Below are 18,658 nucleotides of genomic sequence, written 5' to 3'. Positions count from 1 at the left end.
TGCATAAAATAAAATAAAATTGCTTAGCACCATATCTGACACATGGTAGCCACTTAACAGGTGTTAACCAAATGAAATATAGGTATTTTTAAAATCTCATTTTATTTGCTCATTAGTAAAGTAAAACAATTTTTTCTTATATTTATTGTATTTCTCAGTATGTGTCTGAATGACCTCTTTGTATTTCTCTGTTAGTTGGGTTTTTGATTCTGTGTAGAACTGTAAGAGTTCTTCATATATTCAGAATATTAATCCTCTTCTGTGAATTTAGGTATTGCTTTAGAGAACGGGAATGTCTATTCACCATTTATTTTTGTGGGAAATGATGGTTTCCCCAGCAGTATCACTAGAAGGATATGGAAGACCTACTCCCCTCCCAAAAAAAGGGCTTCGTACCTAGGAATTTTTTTCTGGAATAAACAAAAACCCCAAGTTTTTGTTTTGTTTTGTTTTGTTGGCTTTTTTTGATTGTTTGTTTCCTTCTTCCGCATTTGGGACAGCCGGCAGACCTTCTACACTGGTTCAGTTATAGCAGCTGTGGGAAGCTGGGGTCCCTGCATCGCTGTTGTCAAATATTTTTCATATCAGCCCTGTGCCTATCACAACAGCACAGCAGAAAGCCAAGCATCAGAGGTCACTGAAAATGCCAAATGGCCACAGCAGCCAAAAGAGGAAAATGGGTCATCTCAGCACATTTAATCAAGTTCTTTCCCAGACAGACTATACTGACTTTTGTTTTATAAGTAAGAGTCCTACAGGACTGGACCTGATTCATCCTACACTTTCCTACTGCATACTTCTGGATTTTTGCAACTTAATTTGTTGTTCTCTGTATCACTAATTACTTTCTAGTTACATGTACAATACCTTGAGTAACTTGTCTATCTAATCAATGTTGGTAATAAGTACAATGAAGTCATGGCAGTGAGAATAAATTACTGAAAACTTTATAGGAAACTAATTTTTTTTTTAATTTTACTAAACATCTCATCACCTTGCTGGGCCATATATTCCCTCTTGTATTTTTTTTCCTCTACTGAAATAACTGAGGGGAGGCCGGGTATAAAAAGCAGAGGTACAAAGGGAGGCAACAGGATTCCCAAATGCTCTTTGCTTTTATTTCATATGAAAAGCTATTTCAACAACATGGGGTCAGGAGGGAGACAAACCATAAGAGTCTCTTCATCTCAGGAAACAAAGTGAGGGTTGCTGGTCGGTGGGTGGGAGAGGGTGGCTGGGTGATGGACACTGGGGAGGGTCTGTGCTATGGTGAGTGCTGTGAAGTGTGTAAGACTGATGATTCACAGACCTGTACCCCTGAAACAAATAATACATTATGTGTTAATAAAAAAAAAAGAAAGAAAGAAAGAAAGAAAGAAAGAAAGAAAGAAAGAAAGAAAGAAAAGAAAAAAGAAAGCTGTTTCAAGGAGCACCTGGGTGGCTCAGTCTGTGAAGCTTTGGACTCTTGATTTCAGTTCAGGTCATGATCTCAGGGCTAGATGGAGCTCCACTAAGGGCTCCATGCTGAGCCTGGAACCTGCTTGGGATTCTCATTCTCCCTCTGCCTCCACCTCTCCCTCTGCCCACACTTGCTTGCACTCACTGGCATGCGTGTTCTCTCTCTCTCTGAAAAAGAAAAGAAAAAAAGCTATTTCAAACACACACCACCTCTGCCCTTACTCCAACTTAAACAATGAAATGTTCTGAATGGCTTATTATACAGGATGTGTTAAGTAGATTGTGACTTTTCCATAAAGGTGAGTATTTACCTAGAGATTAAAAATGAGAGTTTAGGGGTCGCCTGGGTGGCTCAGTGGGTTAAGCCTCTGCCTTCGGCTCAGGTCATGATCCTAGGTCCTGGGATAGAGCCCTGCATAGGGCTCTCTGCTCAGCGGGGAGCCTGTTTCCCTCTCTCTCTCTCTCTCTCTCTCTGCCTGCCTCTCTGCCTGCTTGTGACCTCTGTCTGTCAAATAAATAAATAAAATCTTTTTTAAAAATGAGAGTTTAAACACATTATTTATTGGCATGGAAAGATTTTTCAAAATATTATTGGGTGGAAAACATAGGTTAAATTATAATAATAAAATGTTTCCATGATTTTGCTTATACACACGTACTTTAATACATTCATACACACATATTCATATACATGTCTCAAAAGATATACAGTTGATCCTTGAACAGCAGAGGTTAGGGCTATACGGGTCCACTTATACATGAATTTTTTCATATAAATACAGTACAGCATTATAAGTGTATTTTCTCTTAAGATTTTCTTAATATTTTCTTTTTTACAGCTTCTCTGTGGTAAGAAAACAGTACATAATACATACAACATACAAAATATGTCTTAATTGAGTGTTTATGTTATCAGTATGACTTCAAAGTCAAAGGTAGGCCATAAGTTAAATTTCGGGGGAATCAAAGTTCTGTGTGGATTTTTGACTCTGGAGGAGGTCAGTGCCACTAACCTCCATGTTGTTCAAAGGCCAACTGTACACCAAAATATTATCTGAGATTGCAGGTGACTTTTAATTTCTCTTTTTGTCCTGACTGTATTTTCTCATTCTTCTATACTAAAGGCAAATTTAATTGTGCAGGGCAAAATTATGCTGGAGGAATTTTCAAATAACAGAATCAGCTAATTCAAACTGACTTAAACCATACACAGCACTTACTGTCTGTCATAACTAGAAGCTAAGGCTCTCTGTAGAAGATCTTCAGACTCAGTTCCATTTAGTACTTTAACGATGTTATAAAAGACCTGAATTCATTCTTTCTTTCCACTCTGCCTTTGTGATGGACATTACTTGTGCTCGCCCATGTTTCCTGGATACACGGAGATACCGTGTTTTCTCACCCCACTCACAGTCACAAGTGAGGCTGGTAACTACATGTAGACCTGCACTGTGGCGACAGTGACCAATACAGCAGCCCCTAAACACATGTGGCTCTTGAGCTCTATACATCAGATTTCAAAGACAGGACACCCAAAAACAGAATGTAAAGTATCTCAATGATTTTCATATTAATTACATCTTGAAGTGGTAATATTTTGAATATGTTCTCTTAAAGATGTTATTAAGGGGCGCCTGGGTGGCTCAGTGGGTTAAGCCGCTGCCTTCGGCTCAGGTCGTGATCTCGGGGTCCTGGGATTGAGTCCCGCATCGGGCTTTCTGCTCGGCGGGGAGCCCGCTTCCCTCTCTCTCTCTGCCTGCCTCTCCATCTACTTGTGATTTCTCTCTGTCAAATAAATAAATAAAATCTTAAAAAAAAAAGATGTTATTAAAACTGACTTTGCCTGTTGCTTTTTACTTTTCAAAATATGGCTACTAGAAAATTGGGTTTACTTACATCCACTACACATCTATGAGAATGGGAAGGAGAAGGAAGGAAGGAAGGAAGGAAGGAAGGAAGGAAGGAAGGAAGGAAAGAAGAAAGGAGAAAAAAGGAAATATTTAAAAATAGATCTTTAAAAATGACAACATCAAGCACTGGCAATGATGTGGAGCAACTGGAACTCTCATATATATCGCTGGTGTTAATGCAAAATGTGCAGACACTTTGGAAAAAAGTTTCACAGTTTCTTATAAAATTAAACATTGGGGCACCTTGGTGGCTCATTAGGTTAAGTGTCTGTCTTTGGCTCAGGTTGTGATCCCAGGGTCGTGGGACAGAGCCCCGTGTCAGGCTCCCTGCTCAGCAGGGTGTCTGCTTTTCCTTCTCTCTCTCTCCCTACTCATGTTCTGTCTCTCTGTCTCTCTCTCTCTCTCAAGTAAATAAATAAAATCTTTTTTAAAAAAAATTAAACATGAAGTTACCATATGACTGCATCATCCCACTGGTAAATGTTTCCACAAGAAATGAAAAACCATGTTCACACAAAAATGGTTTATATTGGCTTTACTGGTCACCAAAAACATTTGAGAAACAACCTAAATGTCCCTCGACGGGGAAATGGACAAACAAACTGTAGTGTATCCATACAATGGAATACCATTCAGCAACAAAAAGAACAAACTACTGATACCCACCACAGCATGGTCGAACCTCAAAGGCATCATGCTGAATGAGAAGAACCAATCCCCAGAGCCGCATACTCTGTTTATATGACATTGTTGAAAGGCAAAACCATGGGGTCAGACAACAGATCGAACGGTGGTTGCCAGGGGCCGAGGGAAGGAGGAGGGGTTAACTACAAAGGGCACAGGGTACACCGGGGAGAGACGGAAGTGTTTTAAAAAAAACTTGCTTGAAATCAAAATTACATGACTATCTATGCTTGCTGAAACTCACAGAATTGTACCCTTAAAAAAGTAAATTTTACTGTGGGTAAATTATAGCCCAATTAACAACATAAAGACACATAACAAAGAAACCTTAGCAAAGAAGCATTACTTCCAAATCTGGAACAACAGTAACAACAATAACAAAGTCAGTCATGTGAGTCACACGTGGTTCACCTTCTCTTTCTATAGGACAGCACCACTGCAGACAATGGGCTGCATCACTTTTGAGCCAAAACAACCAAAACAACCATAGCAATATTCCTTTCTCTGTCTCACTGAAGTCTGAAACCCGTGATGGCAGCATCACAGGTGATGGAACCTCAGTAAGCCCAAACCCCGAAAGAACTGTTTGGAACAGAGGCTCCTCCCAACACTCACTGGACAGGCAGTTTGAGAAACACACTGTACAAGGCTTGGGTGTTGTTACTTCAGCCTAACTTAACCTATCCTGACCGACGTGGCCTTCCACTGTGTCGCTTCACTTCCACTAAGATCCAGCTTTTCAATACAGAACAACAGCTAGCAATTCTCAGAGGTATATGCTTTTTTTTTTTTGTCCAATCTATAAAGGGTTAATCCAGAGCCATGTTAGAAAAGAAGAACCTACTTTCTCATGAGCCCCTCGCAAATGTTATCTTTGTGTTTCATTGGTCCACATTCACTCTCATGTCCATGAGTTTGGGGGGTTACACACGTGCACGCTATTAGAACCTTTGAAGAAAATAAAGACTCCATGAGATAGGAAATACCAAATACATTCTTCATGAGGGAAGATTCAGCATAATGCCAAGATTACTCCTGAAGCCAGCTGGTTTTCAGGGTGTTCTTTCTGAGGCAACACAACGAGTAACTGATATTAGTGAACTCAAGCCCCTTGGTGTGTCTGAGCTCCTCATACCCCATCACCAAGGCTTTTTAAAGACCTCAGAGCAGAAATGACAAAGAACAACATCTTCTACCTTCTCAGAAGCAAACTCATGATTCTGAGATTATTTTCACTGCAACCAAAGACATGGCCTCCACAAAGCAAGGGAAGAGAGGCTGTTGTCTCGCTGAACCCAGGAAGTAACACCTCGCTTGCAGTCTAAATTCTAAGACTAACTGGTTGACTGACTTCAACTAAGTCATAACTAGGTCCTCTAAGTCCTCATCTGTAAAAAGGAGATAATAATACTTGGAATTTATTTACCGACCTGGGTCGTTTTCAGTCTCAAATTAAGAAAATGTCTGTGAAAATCTTCTGAAACATTAAGAGCACCATACAAGTATAAAGTATTATTATTAAGAACTTTCAGCTAGGTCAGGCATTTTTATGTGCGAGGCAGTTTTAAGGCTATGAATAATCATCCTGTAGTCATTGGATATGTAAATGCTCCCAGAGGTCTGTTTCAGCAGGCTATTCAGATAAATCAAAACTGATGATGATGATGTTGATGATGATAACAGTATCTCTCTGATCGTGAGTGAGAAGCAGGAAGCGAGGTCATGGTCTCATTCTTCATCCGTGGTAGAAGACCTTTAGGCGTCTTTATTTTTTGAAGGTTTAAAGATTTTAAAGATTTCCAGTGATGATATAATAGGAACTGTGACTTTTACTATCAGTGTGAGTCTGGCATGTTTGCTCATTCTAATCCATTAGCATTTGATTTTGTTGTTTTTCCCCCTTATTCTACAGGCGTCGAGGAACAACTGAGCAGCAATAGGTCTGGTTTTTGTGCCTCTGGAGTGACTCAATCTTTAAATGATTGCGGACTTGGAAAAGGCAGGGAAAAACCGGCCATGGGTTCCCACGGGAGTCCCCTGGCAGACAGGCAGTCCTGAGCCTGCTGTCATTTTTAGGAAGGTATAGAGATGAGAAATATTTCCCTTGTGGGCAGAGACAAAAAAGAAGGTGGAAATGCAGACAATGAAGACCTGTGACCCTGTGTCTCTTAACCTCTTGTTTAGAACCAAAAACTCTATGCAGTGTGAAAGTGCCCCAGAGATGGGAGAAATGTTCCTGTCTCCGTGAATTAGCACTCTCCTATCAACTTCAGCCTCCTCCTCTGCTTCTTCTCACCAACGCGTATCAGCATGAATCTGGATCAATGATGCATCCAATGTGGCATCGGTATAGAAAAATTTAACTTGCAATGAATGAAGGAAGGCCAAAGCTTTTTATAAGATGTAAAGATTTGTACTGTGTTAATTTACTTCAAGTGTTGTAGTCAGAGAAAGACCTGCTACAAAAACAGAGAGCTCCCTCAAATAAGTAGAGGGAAGGAATTGCTGTAAAATGCAATTAATGTCCAAATATCCAAGGACAGGACACAGTTTATGCATACATGTACCTGTATGCTCTAGCGTGGCCAGAACATCAAAACTTTTTGTGCTTTCCACTCACAGGAAAAAAATACAAAGAAAAGTTTTTTACTCCGATTTTCTAAAATTCATCTGAAAAAGAAGGCAATTGTTTTCATCCACAACTGTATTTATAAATCCTCTTAGAACTGGAGTGTATGAAAAAAACTTTATAACAAGCTTTGGATTGAACTGGAGAGTTGTCTATATGATGCTACTATACATACACCACCAAAATAACCTCAGTTATTTTCATCTCTGTGAATGGTTACCTATATCAATGGAAAATAAAATAACACTGATGAATACAAACATTAATTTGTATTACTCCTGCGATAAAGCACTTACATCCAGACTAACACTTTTCTAATTTGAACAGTTAGTTCCCAGCTAGCCTGCCCACCTAGTGCCTATGTGATTGGGAGGAATCCTACCCATGTGTCTATCCACACAATTCTTTAGTAAATGCACCTTCTGGCATCTCCAAACACCAACACCCATTTGGAGAAGCTACCGAAGTGACCTGTTACTGAGGAAACATACATCAATTACGTATAGTAGTCAACCTCATCCTGTCATAAATAGGGATGGACAACAAAAATCAAAACACGTTTGAGAAAAGTACCACAGCTTGAGGTAGAAATTTAAAGACAAACAAAATAACTGATCCCAGAGTAAAAAAGGCATCATTCAAGAAACACAAGAAAACATCTGAGAAGATTAAATTCATATCCTCAGAATTATTTCAAGGGACAGCATTTCTGTAAAATAAGCACTAGCTGCTATAAAAGAAAAAAGAGCAGTTAAAAACAGAAAGGGGTTTTGGAAAATAAAGATAATTTCCAAAACAAGGACAACTTAACAGAATTCGAAATAATAAAATATACATGGCTGTAGACTTTAATCAGTAGTCTGGAAGATAAAAACTGAGGGTATTTTCAAAATTTTGAGCAATAAAATATAATACAGCTCCAGGAGACCCAGTATCTGTCTAAACAGAGTCCTCGGTGGAAGAAAGAAAGAAAACATAAGGAAAGAAGCAAAGAAACAGTTGCTATTCGTGCTGGGAAGACGGGAGTCTGAGCACACAGCCCCCTCTCTCCCAGCGGATTAGTAAGATGAGCAACTACCATGAAGAGGGCCTTGGGTTGGGGAGGAAATGAAGAAAGCGTGGCCCGCTTAGGATTTACTGTCCTGTCGAGATGGCTCGTCTCGCCTGGCTAGGGCGGCTTCTACAGAGCGTCTTACAAGGCTGGAGGACCGAAGACCAGGCCTTCGAGAAGTTCTACCGCCCCAGTGGAGACTGCAGCGAAGTTTGATTTTGCATCTACTAGAATAAAATAGTTCCGTTGGAGAGAAGCAGATGCCCCCAGTATAAGGGACCCTGTAGTGCGCCACTCCAGGCCATTCTCAGGAGCAATTATACCATTGAGCTGAACTGTCCCCCTTTTGGGGGCTAAGAATCAACTCCACCCCGCACACACACTCCGACCAATGAATGCTGACATATGTCACGTCACGCTCCCAGCTGACTCCTGGCTCACCAGAACAACATTCTTCTTAACACTCACCTCCTGTCTGGCCACCACCTACTGGGAACATGCCAGCAGGCTGACTTACAGACACACGTTATGGGGGAGCAAAGAAGGATCTCCGATTGTATAAGAGGCTCAGTGATGTGCCAGAACAAAAACAAAACAAAAACAGGACAATTGCTTCCCATTGAAGAAGATAAATATATACAGAGAAGACAATTTAAGAAAAAAATTATTAAGTGGGCACCTGGGTGGCTCAGATGGTTAAGCGTCTGACTCCGGGTTTCGACTCAAGTCTGATCTCGGGGTCGTGATATCCATTCCTGCATAGACTTTGCTTGAAATTCTCTCTCTTCCTTCCCTAAGCCTCTTCTGCTTGTGCTGTTCATCTCTCTCTCTCTCTCTCTCTCTAAAATAAATAAATAAAGATTTAAAATGTTATTAAAATCAGTTTCTAATGTTCAAAACCATAGTATTTGAATTTTGAAATTTATTAGAACACCAAAAAAGAGTGAATACTCTGGAAACAAAATGAAAATGTAAAAGATCAAATAAAGAAACTATATTACAACAAAGCCCCAAAATACAAAATTTGGAGTTGTGAGTAAAAAGACATGGTAGACACGTCCAGAAGAGTTGAAACACACACAAAAAGAGCAATCCAAGAGGTAAAAAGAAAACATATGAGAAGTTTAAAAAGAGAACAGAAGAAAGACTATGCTTTTTGGATTAAAATGGGTCAGGCACAAATTGACAAAGCAAGAAACAACAAATGTTGACGAGGATGTGGAGAAAGGGGAACCCTCTTACACTGTTGGTGGGAATGCAAGTTGGCGCACCCGCTTCAGAAAATGGTGTGGAGATTCTCAAAAAATTAAAAATAGAGCTTCCCTATGACCCTGCAATTGCACTACTGGGTATTTACTCCAAAGATACAGATGTAGTGAAAAGAAGGGCCATCTGCACCCCAATGTTCATAGCAGCAAAGGCCACAATAGCCAAATGGTGGAAAGAGCAGAGATGCCCTTCAACAGACGAATCGATAAGGAAGATGTGGCCCATATACACAATGGAATACTGGTCATCAGAAAGGATGAATACCCAACTTTTGTATCAACATGCACAGGACTGTAGGAGATTATGCTGAGTGAAATAAGTCAAGCAGAGAAAGTCAATTATCATATGGTTTCACTTATTTATGGAACTTAAGGAACAGCATGGCAGACATTAGGAGAAGGAAGGGAAAAATGAAGGGAGGGAAATCGGAGGGGGAGACGAACCATGAGAGACTGTGGACTCCTAGAAACACACTGAGGGTTTTAGAGGGGAGGGGTGTGGGGGAGATGCGTTCGCCCAGTGATGGGGATTAAGGAGGGCACAGATTGCATAAAGCACTGGGTGTTATACACAAACAACGAATCTTGGAACACTACATCAAAAACTAATGATGTACTGTATGGTGACGAACATGACATCATAATTATAAATAAATAAATAAAATGTGCGAGGTATAATTAATATTTTAAGGGACATGCATTTTGATAAAATTTGATAAAAACTGTGAATGCCAAAGGTAAAAAGAAAATCCAACACTTCGAGACATTAAAACACACACACACACACACACACAGATTAACTTAGACAAGAAAGAAATCACAATGGATTTCTCACCTGCAACTCTGGAAAGCAGAAAAAAATAGTTACAGGTTTCCAGAGAAAAGAAGTAAGATCCAAGAACTCTTTATCACCCTAGATATCATCTCCACAGGAGAGTAAAAGAATAAATTTTATATGATCACAAAATACACTACCTATAAATTTTTCCTTAGGAAACAAAGCAAAGAAAAAATTAATTCGGGAAAAATGTCTCAAGTTAGCAAAAGACTGAGTGTACAAGAAACAATGGTGAGCAGAAAATCCTAGTTTTTAAAAAGTAAAAAACAAGCTGTTAAAATTAAAACTTGATGCAATTTGTAAAGTAGAAATGCTGAATAAGGATTATAAAAAGTGAAAAGTCACAATTCAAGGAAAAGTAAACAATAGTTTAAAATGAAAATTCCAGGGGGTGCCTGGGCGGCTCAGTTGGTTAAGCGACTGCCTTTGGCCCCGATCACGATCCTGGAGTCCTGGACTGAGTCCCACTTTGGGCTCTCCCTGCTGGGCGGGGAGTCTGCTTCCCCCGCGGACCTCTCTCCTCTTGTGCTCTCGCTCTCTCATTCTCTCTCTCTCAAATGAATAAATAAAATCTTTTACAAAATGAAAATAAAATTCCAGTAATACCTAGAAATTAGAGCTAATGAAAGAGAAGTTTTGAAATAAAAGGTTTTTGGAAGGTAGGGTAGGGGATGCGGAAGCAGAGAGGAAGTAGGGAAGTAAAATGGCAAAGGTCATTGATCTACTTTAATTTGGGATTTTAAAAAATTTTATTTATTTACTTATTTATTTGAGACAGAGGGAGAGAGAGAGCGCGAGTGGTGGGGAGGGGCAGAGTGAGAGGAAGAGGGAGATGCGGACCCTGGGATCGTGACCCAAGCAAAGGCAGAGGGTGAACCCCTGAGCCACCCAGGCGCCCCTTAGTTTTGGAATGTTAAAGACGCAGAGCAGAATTCTGAAGTTGCTGTTGAGAGTTAAAGGGGGAAAGGAGAAGACAGTGGGTGTAGGAAGAGCTGCACAGAATTAAGTCTTCTTCTTTGCCCCAAAAAGTAGAGGACGCATTTGCTTTCCCAACACAGAGGAAACAGTTATAAACATTGTCAGTGCATTAGGCCATACGCAAAATCCCAAGAAATTCGAGAAAGGAAAAAGCTATATACAACATATTCTCTAACAAATACAATAAACATAAGAATTAACAAGAAAAAATAGTTTTGTCATTTTATAATATGTATGCTTAAAAATTTCAAAGCAATCCTTTAAATAACTCTTTATTTAAGAGGATATAAAAACCGAAGTTACAAACAATGAAAAAATAACAGAGAAAATGGCTTATCAAAACCTATGTGATACAGTTGAATATGGCATCTGAAAGCAAGAGGTAGGAATAGTCAGAGCTTTAAAAATGTATTAAAACTGGGCGCCTGGGTGGCTCAGTCATTTGAGCTTCTGATTCTTGGTTTCAGCTCAGGTTGTGGGATCGGACCCCATGTTGGGCTTGCTCTGCACTGAGCACAGAGTCTGCTGGAGAGTCTCTCCTTCCCCCTCCCCCTCTGCTGCTCTGTCCCCCTCCCCCTCCCTCTGCTTGTGCTCACTCTTTCTCTCCCTCTCTCTCTCAAATATATAAATAAATAAACTTTTTGTAGTTCTTTCTGTTTGTTTGTTTTGTTTTGTTTTTAATTTATTAACATATAATGTATTATTAGCCCCAGGGGTACAGGTCTGTGAATCCCCAGGATTACACAACTCACAGCACTCACCATAGCACATACCCTCCCCAATGTCCATAACCCCACCCCCCTCACCCTACCCCCCTACCCCTGGCAAACCTCAGTTTGTTTTGTGAGATTAAGAGTCTCTTATGGTTTGTCTCCCTTCTGATCCCATCTTGTTAAATAAATATATTTTTAAATGTATTAAAAGTAAGAAAGATTGAAAATAGAAAAGCTAACATTTTAACTCTAAAATCAAGAAAAAATGATAAATTATTCCAGACAAATTAAAAGAAATGGATTCATAAATGTGAAAACATAAATTAATTAAATACAACATAAAAAATAAGTATAAATCAAAGGCATACGTACTTTTTAGAAAAGTTAATAAAATGGCCGAAGCTTACAACTTAGAGAAAAAGAGAGATGATGAATATAACTACCTTTTCTTCTTCTTTTTTTTTGTTTCAAGATTTCATTTATTTATTTGAGTGAGAGAGAGAGAGAGAGAGAGAGGGAAAGCACAGAGGGAGAGTGACGGGGAGAAGCCAGCTCCCTGCTGAACAGGGAACCCAATGTGGGACTCGATCCCAGGACCCCACTCAGGGATCAGGACCTGAGCTGAAGGCAGAGGCTTAACCGACTGAGCCTCCCAGATGCCCTATAGCTGCCTTTTCTAAGACATTAAATTCATTGCTGAGTGAGCCCTGATTATCTCTGAAGACCTCTGTGGTGACTCTTCCTCGGAAGTCACCATGGGAAAGTTGTCATCTAACAGGGCTCTATGAATTCAGTGAGTATTATGGGATAGCAGGATAACCAGGAACAAGTAACAGCACTTAATCATAGAGATACGACAGCTACGGTTACTGTAATAAATGTGGGGCCCAATTAGTCATCAGAATGCTTAGACCTGCTTAGATCTTTTGTGTGTAATTGATCACAGTGCCCTTAGACCCAAATATATAGGCAGTGCACTAAAATCTTTCTTGATTTGTCTATGCTCTAAATTAAATGAAAAACGTCTGACTTAAATTACTACGTACAACAAATAATTGTGAACCTTCAGCCAGTCTCCAGAGCCAAAGCCCTTTGATAAAGAGAGACTGGTGTTCTCTCTGACCTACCAGAAATGTACATGGTTTATCTTCCTTCTCGACTTCCAAAACTTAGTGTCATTCAGTAGGGATTCTGTGCATAGGAAAGGAAAATCATCAGAATTTGGGAATTTCTGTGCATCTTAATCTAGCATTCTTAGGATCCATTTCTGTAAACATTTATCTGGTTTAAATTGTAATTATTTTGGCTGTATATGCTGTCTCCTCATAGGTCAATGTATCTCAGCCTCTGGAGTGTGATGGGTCTTGAGTCTGGTTACATATGTATAGCAGGGATGAGACGTAGTAGTGATAAGTCCTAAAAAAAGATCAGCATTCCCCTACAAACTATCTCCAAGGAGGCCATTTCAGGTTCTTAGGAAAAGGAAAATTAATTACTTCAGTCAGGGAGATGTTGCTCTATCACATCTCAGTATCTCCAAAAGTCTCTACCCATTGCATGTCCAAAGTCTAAGTACCATCAGCTCCAGATGTCTCGTTAGTGCGGTAGGTAGCGCAATAGTCTCATAAATACCATGAGCTCCAAAGTCCCAAATTTCATGCGAGTCAAAAAGAAATGAGATCCTAAAAAAAAAAAAAAAAAAAAAGAGAGAGAGAGAGAGAGAGAGAGAGAGAGATCCTAATTATGATGGCTCATGGGGCAAGATCTCCCCCCATTTGTGGACCTGTGAACTAGAAAACTAGTTATATGGTGCTACGGTTTGAATACAGGGTGTGTCCCCCAAGATTCATATGTTGAATCCCAACCTGCAAGGTGATGGTATTAGGAGATGGGGCTTTGCAGAGGTCCTTAGGTCATGAGGCTGAATCCCTCATGGATGAAATTAGTGACCCGATAAAAGAGGCCCAAGAGATCTCTTTCACCCCCCTCACTATGTGAGAACACAGCAAGAAGGTGCTCTCTATGAACCAGAAGATGGGCTGCCATCAGAAACCAAACCTGCCAGCACCTCGGTCTTAGACTTCTCAGCCTCAAGACCGTGAGAAATAAACCTTTGTTGTTTCTAAGTCACATAGTCTATGGAGTTGAATTATAGCAGCCTGAACAGACTAAGACATACGCTCACAAAATATGATGGTGGGACAGGGTTCGGGTAACAGTTATAGATGCCCCATTCCAAAGGGGAGAAAAAGGACAGAAAAGAAGAGTTACTGGTCCCAAGCAATTTCAAAATCCAACTGGGCATATCCGTTAGGTTTAAAAGCTTGGGAACAGTCCTCTGTGACTCACAGCTCTGCCCTCTGGAACCAAAGTCCTGCCCTTCAAGTCAACCTCCCCTTTTCTTGAAAATTAGAGCTCATTTGCAGACTGTTTCTTGGCCTTACAATTTGGGGGACCAAAAACCTGCTTTCATTTCATTCTGTCTCTGTCCCTTTCAATCCAAACTGGGGTATTTCTTCTGATATAACACCCCCCCAAAAAAAAAAAAACCCTTGTGAGTTTCTCCTCTGTATGTCACAGGAACTTGTGCCATTAAACAAAAGCCTCCTCCGCTGTATTTCCTGGATAATCACATCTCTCTTCCTGACTTCTGCTGAGCTGGCCGGGGACACTTACGACTCACATGCTTAATCACTTCAAATTCACTCTGTGTAAATGTCTATACTGATATTTTGATTCTTCCAAAGCACAACAAAAGGTTGAATAACCACACCCACAGCTTTCTATTTAGAGCATACTTTTCTGGCAGTGAATCTCCAAATTTTAGCTTCTTCTCTTCTCTTCCTTCCTTCCTTCCTTCCTTCCTTCCTTCCTTCCTTCCTTTCTTTCTTTCTTTCTTTCTTTCTTTCTCTTTCTTTTTTTTCCCAAACAAGACAGTCTGAGACCTTCCCAAATCAAGTCCTGGTTTCTTTTTGTGTGAAAGTTCTTCCCTTCATTTATCTCTTTCCTCTCTCATTTTACTCCTTTTACATTTAATCAGCAAGAAGAAACCAGGCTATACCTTCAGCACTTTATCTGGAAATCTTCTCAGTTAGGATCCAAGTTCATTACTTACAAGTGTTATTCCAACACAACTGTGGGCCACAATTCAGCTAAGCTTCCTGCCACTATAGAGCAAAGATTCTCTTGCCTTCAGTTTCCAAAAACATGTTCCTCATTCCCTTCTAAACCTTCAATGCAACCTTTAAGGTTCATATTTACACCAATAGTTGGTTACAACTATTCTGAAGACAGTGTGAGCCTTCTCTACCACACTCTTCACTTTAACATCCATATTTCTACCAATAATTTGATTAAAGTAATCTATGCTTTTTTCCAAGAATTCCAAAATTCTTCTACTCTCTACACATTACCCAGTTCCTAAAGCAACTTCCACATTTTCAGGGTTTTTTGTTTTTGTTTTTGTTTTATAGAAATACCACCTCCTGGTTCCAAAATCTGTATTTGTTTCCTATGGCTGGTGTAAAACATTACTACTCCTTGGTTGCTTAAAACAACACATGCTGGGGCACCTCGGTGGCTCATTGGGTTGAGCCTCTGCCTTCTGCTCACATCATGCATGATCTTAGGGTCCTGGGATCGAGCCCTGCATCAGGTTCTCTGCTCAGCAGGGAGCCTGCTTCCCTTTCTCTCTCTGCCTGCCTCTCTGCCTACTCGTGATCTCTCTCTCTCTCTCTCTCTCTCTCTCTCTCTGTGTTAAATAAATAAATAAATAAATAAATAAATAAATAAATAAATAAACACATACTTATGATCTTATACTTCTGGAGCCAGATGTCTGAAATCCATTTCACTGGGCCATGTAGCAGAGTCTGCAGGGCCACCTTCACTCTGAAGGCTCAAGGGGTGAATCTGTCTCCACGTCTTTTCTGGCTCCCAGAGCTGCGTTCATTGACTCGTGGCTACTTCAGTCATCTTCAAAGCCGGTTGTAAAGCATCTTGCTTCAGTCATCACCTTATCTTCTGTTTCTTATAAATCAAATCTCTGTCTGTATTTCTCTTTCAAGGAAACCTGTGATTACATTAGAGCCCCTGTGGATAATCTAGGATAATCTCTCTATCTCAAAATCCTTATCCGAATTGCATTTGCAAAGGCCCTTTTGCTATAGGAGGTAACATTCACAGGACACAGGTAACCTCACATTGGTACTTTTTTATTATTATTTGATGACGGACGTTGTGAAACTTTCCTTGTTGGGTGCTAGACATCCCTGTGGCTTTTGAGAAGTATTTTTGAGCTTTGTTGTTATACACCTTTTAGATATTTGGAAACAGTTGGACTCTTTCAAGGTTTTTTTTTTTTTTTTTAAACATTGCTAGGCGAGATCAGAACAGTCCTTGGTCAATGTTTGATTTGGCTCCAACAACTTTCTGAATTCCTGGCCCAGTGTCTCGTGAATGATAAAGTTGTTCACTCTTGCTGAAGAGAGCGTGATTTATTTTTGGCCCTTTGTGAGCACAGGGATTGTCCCCTCCACAGCTCTGGGATGGAAGTCCATCTCCAGCCTTTCCTCCCAGGCATGCCCTTGTCAGTGCCCGGCTGAGCAAGGGCTAAAACAGGATCTTCTGCAAATCCCTGGAACTCTCTTGACAGCTCTCTCCTCTTTTGGACTCTGCCCTAGGAACCCTAGTTGCTGGTCCTCGCAAAACTCTCAACGTTTTTCTCCATTAACTCAGGACGACTATTGGGCTCTGCTGGGCCCCCCTCCTCCTGATGCTGTGGCCCAGGAACATTCTCCAGGCCGTACGATGGGCAACCGTAGGATTCTCTCATCTATTTCTCATCTCAGTGATCACTGCCTTGCATTGCCTGATATCCAATGTCTGAGACTTGTTGTTTCATATATTTTATCCAGTGTTCTAGTTATTGCAGACACGAGAATAAATTAGGTCCCTGTTATTCCATCTTTGTCAAAAGCAGTTCTTAAAATTTATGTGAAAATACAAGGAATCTAGACAAGCAAAATAATTCTGAAAAAGAACATATTTTAAGGAATCATACTACCACTTGGTTTCATTAAAAAAATGAAGTAATGCTACATTCAATAATGCAAATAAATCTTAATGCAACAAAGCTACAGTAATAATATAGTATTCGTGATTGTTAATTTTAGGTGTCAGTGTGACTGAGCTCAGGGATGCCCACATAACAAATAAGACATTATTTCTGGATATGTCTGTGAGAGTGTTTCCAGAAGAGACTAGTGTTTGCATTGGTTCACTGAGTCAATCTTACCAATGGGGGTTAGAATCATCAAATACTCTGAGGGCCCAAACAGAAAACAAAAAAAGGCAGAGGAAACACCAATTTGCTCTCCTTGGTTGAAATGAGATATTGATCTTCTCCTGCCCTCAGACATCGGCACTGGTTCTCTGGCTTTTGCACTGGGACTTGTGCCACTGGCTCCACTGATTCTCAGGCCTTTGGACTCGGACTGAATTACACCACCCACTGTCCCCCTTCTCCAGATTACAGACAGCAGGCTGCAGGACTTCTTGGCCTCATAACCACATGAGCCAATTCCTATAATTCCTGTTGTTGCCTGGGTGGCTCAATCGATTGAGTGATGTGCTCTTGATTTCAGCTCAAGTCAGGGTCTCAGGGTGGTGAGCCCAGCCCTGCATTAGGCTCTGTGCTCAGTGGGTGTCTGACTGAGATTTTCTCTCTCCTGTCCTCCTCCCTCTGCCTTGCCCTGCTCTCTCTCTCAAATAAGTAAGTAAATCTTTAAAAAAATAAATCTACAAATGTATCCATATATGATCTATATATGTAGCCTATTGTTTCTGTTTCTTTGAAGAATACTAATAAGTATTTATATAAGGATAGATGTACTAATCATTGGAAAAGTCAAGTAAGTTCAGAAATAGACCTTATTATACATATATGATCAATTGTTTTGTTACTTTTTTTTAACAAAGAAGGGGAAGGAAAAGTTTTTCTAACAAATGATGCTGGAATAATTAGACATTCATAGGAAAAATAATGAACCATGAATCTTACCTCATACTATCTGCAAAAATTAATTTGAAATGAATCATAGACATAAACTTTAAAGTTAATATCTGTAAAAAGCCATAGAAGAAAATTTTTGTGTTACTGGGTTAGACAAAGATTTTCTTAGGTCAAAAAAAAATGCAAACCATTTCTCAAATTTATAAAATGGACATGATCAAATTTAAACTTCTGCTTTTGAAAGACCTTGTTTAAGGAAACAAAAAGACAGATTGGAAGAAAATGCATGCAAAACACATATCTGAATAAAATATTGTACCAGACTACATAAAGAAATCTTACAACTCAATGAGAAATAGGCATCCTAATAAAAAGTGGACAAAATATTTGAATAAACATTTCACCCCAAATAAGGATGTTGATAAGTATGTGAAATATGCTTAAGATCATTTGTCACTATTGAAATCCAAATTAAACCATAGTGAAATAGCACTGCACACTTACTAGAATGACTAAAACTAAACCCTGAAAATACCAAGTGCTTAAGAGAAGAATGTGAGTCACTGGGACACTCCCATGTATTCCTTATGGGAATGTAACGTATTTGGTTTTGTTTTGTTTTGTTTTGTTTAGTCAAGTATACTCTTAATGAATGACCCATGAATCTCACTCTCTAGTTTAAGAGAACTAAAACTTTTTGCTGACAAAAAGACCTGTACATGCATGTTTATAGGAGCATTATAAATTATAGCGCCAATGTGGAAACAACCCAGAGGTCCTTCAACTGACAGACAGATAAACTGTGGTACATCCACAACTGGAATATTATTCAACAATAAAAAAGAGTGAACTGGAGGTACTTCCAACAATATAATAAATCTCACAAGCTTTATGCTGAGAGAAAGAGTCTAGACACAAAAGGTGCATACTAAATGATTCCATTTATGTGATGTTCTGAAAGCAAATCTATAGGGACAGAAGTCAGATCTGGAACTAGGACTGGGATAAAGGGGTTAATTGCAAAGGAACATGGGGGAATTTGCTTAGGTGATATAAATATTTTATAACTTAACTGTTTGTGAAAACTCATTGAGATTTAATTTAAAAGTGTGACTT

The 18,658-nt window shown here is 39.7% G+C and overlaps 1 long non-coding RNA gene across 1 annotated transcript in view; it reads right to left on the bottom strand.

Moving 5' to 3' along the window:
* Window positions 1–1,512: 1,512 nt before the first annotated feature.
* The window catches only part of LOC116585247, an 82,738-nt gene continuing 65,592 nt past the window's right edge, over window positions 1,513–18,658 (bottom strand). Inside the window, exon 4 of the long non-coding RNA XR_004283516.1 lies at window positions 1,513–1,626. This is a non-coding gene — a long non-coding RNA (uncharacterized LOC116585247). The remainder of the gene's footprint in view (window positions 1,627–18,658) is intronic.

This window comes from Mustela erminea, chromosome 2, assembly GCF_009829155.1.
Source record: "Mustela erminea isolate mMusErm1 chromosome 2, mMusErm1.Pri, whole genome shotgun sequence".
In the NCBI taxonomy this organism is placed as follows: domain Eukaryota; kingdom Metazoa; phylum Chordata; class Mammalia; order Carnivora; family Mustelidae; genus Mustela; species Mustela erminea.
Note: the sequence above shows the minus strand (reverse complement) of the source record. Positions and strands in the feature narration are given on the sequence as shown.